Genomic DNA, 5,029 nt, shown 5'->3' on the forward strand with positions numbered 1-5,029 from the left:
CCCCCCCCCCAAAGCCACGATGCTTTTCCATATACCACACGAGTGCAGTTTGGAGTAGGGTGTGCGCTGCGGTCTGGCCCGTGGCGGGGCGGGCGGGGCGGGCGCCGCTCCGCATGCACTGCCGGCATGTCGTATGTATGCTAGGCCGGGCCCGGACGGGTCACACCCTCACAATGAATAGTAATTGCAGAGGAGTGGAGCTCGCCTGCGCGTGGCCTGGGGGGCGGCCCAGGCCCGCGGGTCTCCGCGGGGGCGGCTCCGGGGGCGGCTCCGGGGGCGGCTCCGGGGGCGGCTCCGGGGGCGGCAACAGGTGCGCCAGACCCACGCCACCCGCGGGTGAGGTCCGCGCGCTGGTGCCGCCGCCGCCACCCCGCCGCCCTGCCACCCTGCCTCACCAGAGGGACCTTTTCTCATTTCATGAACATTGATCGCGTGGGTGTGAAGAACACGCGGGTGGCGCTTCCTTTCCTTCCCTTCCCCTGCGGGTCACTGGATTGGAGTGTTGTTCGCCATTTTGAAGGGTGACTCGCTAGGTGCCCCTCTCTCTGTTTTTCTGTCTCTGCTTCCCCCCCCCCCACTCTCTCTTTCTCTCTCTCTTCACTCGCTCACTCACTCACTCACTCACTCACTCACTCACTCACTCACTCACTCACTCACTCACTCACTCACTCACTCTTCTTTCTCTGTCTCGTTCTCTATCCCTCTCTCTACCCCGCTCTTTTTTTCGCTCTCCCCCCGCTTTCTGGCGCTCTCTCTCTTCATCTATCTCCCCGTTTCTCTCTCTCCCTCTCCCCCTCTCTTGTTGAGTCCGTCGTCGCTGCTACCGAGGTCGCAGACTCCATATCGCACCACAAGCGCTCCTCTATCCGCTCGGCCGCCCCCGCCACGCCCCGCCCCGCCCTGCCACAACTTGGCCCGGAGCGCTCGCGGCATCTCATAACACGAGGCGCAGGCAGCCGTTAGGATTTCCCGACCCCTTCGTCTGCCCTCCGCCCCCCGCCCCTGCTGCGGTCGGTCCCATGGGGGAGCGAGATGCGCGGTAGCAAAGCGACAGCGAGAGCTTTAAAAGAAAGCGTCCGCCACCCGGCCTGCGGCTGCTCCCCCGGCTCCCCACGGAGCGCGCTCCTCGCAGGACCGGTGCTCTGGGACGCGATGCGCGCACTTCATGCATGAGTGTCGGGACGCTCCCGAGACGAAAGTGTTGTTGTTTGCGCCCATACGCCCGTGCTTGCGTTGGCTGGGGCCGCGGGGCGGGGCAGGCTGCGTGGAAGCCGAGTTTATCGGAACTTGAAACGACGAATATTGAGAGATCGAGCTATTAGTAATGAATGCACGATACGATCCATGCCACAACAGGCTGTAACGTGTAGATGGTTCTGATGCCTCCACGCAACAGTCCTCCAAACTGGATTGGAGTAAATTGATACCGTGATCCAATTCTCCTCCACGATTTGTGGATAATGTAAGTACTCATCCCCGCAGTTTCCCTCCACGCCGTGGAGGAGAACCAGGTGATTCGTTGGAGCCAAATCTCATCTACAGAACAGCTCATTTTGGCATTTTTAGTTCACATATGTGGAAAGTAAGTTATCTCCACACAAAAAACCTAGACCGTGGAGGTGAAGTGCTGTCCGATGCACTAGCGCAAAACCCTATCTACAGCACGCATCAGAATTTTGTCCACATCGGGCGAATTCCCTTCCTCCCTCCCCGGGGTGACGCCAATCGTCCAGAAAGTACGTCGAGCTCGGCGCCTGCGAGGCTCAGGATAGGCCACCCCGCATTACACCCACGCACTGCATTCAAGATGTTGCCTACCAACCAGGCGCCATGAGCGCGTTGCGGCATGAAAAGGCGTATGACGGGCGTACTTTCAGGGTAACCCTCACTGGCAGAGCTCTTCGCTTGCGGCGGGCCATCGACTTGATATAAGTGCTTGGCAGTCTAGAGTAAAATTGATCTTGGGTCAAAATGTAATTGAAATAAGAAAACATTTTTCTGGGTGGACCAGGACCCACTCCTTTTGTCCCGCCGTCTTCCTTCTCGTGCTTGCTCACCCTTCGCCCTCATTCGGTTTGCACAGTGCAGCGCTCTCAACGCCGTGGTCCAGCTGCAGAGCTAGTAGACCATTCATTCATTCATTCTCCTGGAAGTACGTTCGCCTTCTTGGGATTCGCGCCGATATGGCGGGCTGAGGTTTCCCGGAAAGGAGATACTCACCCATCCAGTGTTGGATCATACATGACTGACACGATTCATGGAAAATATTCCTGTAAAACCCATACAACTACACAGTGTGTCGTCTTTCAATCTGTATCTTTATGTATCTTACGATATGAATCTTATGATATGTATCTCATGATATGTATAATAAATAATGCATCTTAAGATAGTAGGGATTTCAGCAAAAGTGTATGCTCCGGGAAAATTTCACCTCTATTGCAAAAAATGCTCAACACAATGGCGACGTTGAAATGCTCGGTCCGGCGGTAGACGCGCGGGCGCGGCGGCCTGGCGAATGTTCGTCAAACAACTTCTCTGGACCCTTGGGCGAGGCGGGGCGGGCGGCGCGGGTGCCATTAAATTTATTTCCCACGCGGCGCGCCTCACCAAACTGACAACGACATTTAGCCCACGAGTGTTTTATTCAAAGTTTGTTCTCCTCCCCCTCATGGCGTCGGCCGCCAGCGGTAGCAAACCGCGCGCGCACCTCCCGGAAACAAAAAGATGAACGTAAAAGAAAAGAGGTGGAAACAAAAAAAAAATGGACGTAAACCCCGCTTCTCCATGCCGCTGGCGACATTTCGAAGGGAGCGCGCGCGCGCTTCTAAACAAAAGCGCGGCGCCGGCCGGCGCAGCCAGAGTTTTGAGTGCCCCATCGGTGGACCGCCTCGGGGGGCACTCCATCGCCCATTGTTTGGCGTCCAGCTGCCTCCACATTACCAAGTCCACTTTTCACCGCTTAATTTATTTTTTTCGCCAGCGCACATTTGTCCGCTTTCCTTGGGCGTCCCTCCACTCTGTTGAAAAGCAGAGAGTAGTTTGGAGAACCAAGTAAACCTACCTTTCAGAAACTGAAAATCAAAATATTTCTATGGTTATTTGCCCATTTCTAGGGTATGAGGACATGAGCCCGGTCAAATCTGCGCCCGGACCTCTGTACGCCCGACCAGTGCCCTATATGAGCCCGAGTGATAGACCCTACTCCCAATCGTCGATCTAGACTTATGTCGATCTCATTTAGGGCACTGATTTTGGCTAGAGTGATACGGGCTCAGATCCAGACAAGCTCATGTCCTTATACCCCGTTTTTAGAGGCACTGTACTCCAAAAATCAGGGTAAGCGCCGACCCGCACTCGGCTCTCCTTATCAAAAATTGCAGGTGCTTCAACATGGAGTAAACGCTGGAAAGAAAATTGGCGGCCATGTAGAACAGTTTCTATTTGTTTAGTCGGAAAGATTGTGGCGGGACGGGCTGGACGGATGTGTTGACGTTATACAAAGAAGCAGTGGTTTGTCGGGGTCGGGGTGGTGGGTCGTGGAGGAGGTGAAATGGTTGGTGAGGGGTGCGCTCGGCGCGTTGGAGAAAGAATGCGTCGAGATGGGACTGGCGCCGCGAGGGGGCCGCGGGGGCCGCGGGGGCCGCCGAGGCGCGCGTGAAGCGCCGCGAACAAGGCACAAAACTCGCTCGCCCGGTTTATAACAAATATACCACTATATACACACAGCAAAATGATAAAAAATAAAAAGACGGGAGAAAGAATTTGCAAAGCGCAGGGGAAGTGTTTGTTTGCGCGAAAGGGGGGAAAATGGGGAGGGGGGGGGGGTGGAGGTTGGCAGACGGAGGCAGAAATGGATGGCTGTAAAGACGAAGGGGTTGCCCCCTGCCAGGGTTTCGGGGGAGGAGGAGACAGGCCCAACAATGCGCTGCGGACAAAGCTATTTAAAATGCAGACTGGCTGCTGCCGCACGGTGCGCAGGCGGGGCGGAGCGGGGCGGCGTCGCGGCGTCGCGTGGCTTCTTGGAAATGGAGGGGGTGACGCCGTGAAGCACCTTAGAGGCGAGCGAACTGAGGATGCGTTCTAGTTACGTAGGAAGCTAGCCTGATGAGTAGTTTGTTAAATCATTTCGACAGTTTTCACGGAATTGTTAACGCTCAGCCAGAGAGTTCGACGTTGTGGAATCGCGATACCTCGAAAAAGGGGAATTACACACTAAATCCTTATGCATTTTGTTGTGCATAAGACTTGTAGGATTTCATGCAGCCATAACATTATGCACAATTTTATGCATAACTATGTACAGTGTGTGCATAATTATGCACATTTTGTACACAATCGTGCAAAAAAATTTGTGCACACTTCGCATGAAATCCTGCAAGTTTATGAACAACGACATGCAGAAGGGTTTAGTGTGTACCATGTCGCGACAGAAGGGTTGCGGAGGTAGACATGATCGCATCGATCTCGCGTCGACATTTTACCTCTGTCGGTTGGCAGGCTGCGCTGTTGTGTAATCCCCTGAGTGCGAGGAGGGGGGGAGGGGGCTTTAAACAGTACTGGTAAGCCGGTCAGCTCTCTGACGACGGGGAAGGGGTCGACGACACCCACTGCTCCCCCGCACTCCCCCATACCTCTTATCCTCTTGGCATCAGTCACAGCCGCGCGCTCGGCGTGTATCTGGTCGCTCTTTGTTCTCGCCGTGCCCCTCTGCTCCTCTTTTCACCCATCCCTCTGCCCCCCCCCCCATCCCCCCTACCCATAACCACCGCCTTGACCGTATCCACCGGAAGGCGTCGCCGCTGCACAGCCGGAGCCCCGTGCGCATATTGGAATTGAAAATCGTCCAGAGTGAGGGGGTCATGCACCCCCTCCCTCCTCCCCCCTGCTAAGCGGTGACGCGGGGTCCTCGACGTCACGCCGTCGGTCCTTCCCCCGCCCCCGCTGATTGTACTTTGAGCGGTTTGCGCGTTTCCGACGCGTGGCGTAACCCTCGCCCCCGCCTCACCTCTGCGGGCGGGGCGCCCAG

General features: G+C 56.1%; 1 protein-coding gene across 3 annotated transcripts in view; it reads left to right on the plus strand.

Annotated features, from left to right (window-relative positions):
* LOC113201983 (cell adhesion molecule Dscam2-like) overlaps positions 1-5,029 on the plus strand; it is a 196,203-nt gene that overhangs the window by 9,023 nt on the left and 182,151 nt on the right. The window lies entirely within an intron of this gene.

Source organism: Frankliniella occidentalis, unplaced genomic scaffold (assembly GCF_000697945.3).
Source record: "Frankliniella occidentalis isolate FOCC.00 unplaced genomic scaffold, Focc_3.1 Scaffold126, whole genome shotgun sequence".
NCBI lineage: Eukaryota > Metazoa > Arthropoda > Insecta > Thysanoptera > Thripidae > Frankliniella > Frankliniella occidentalis.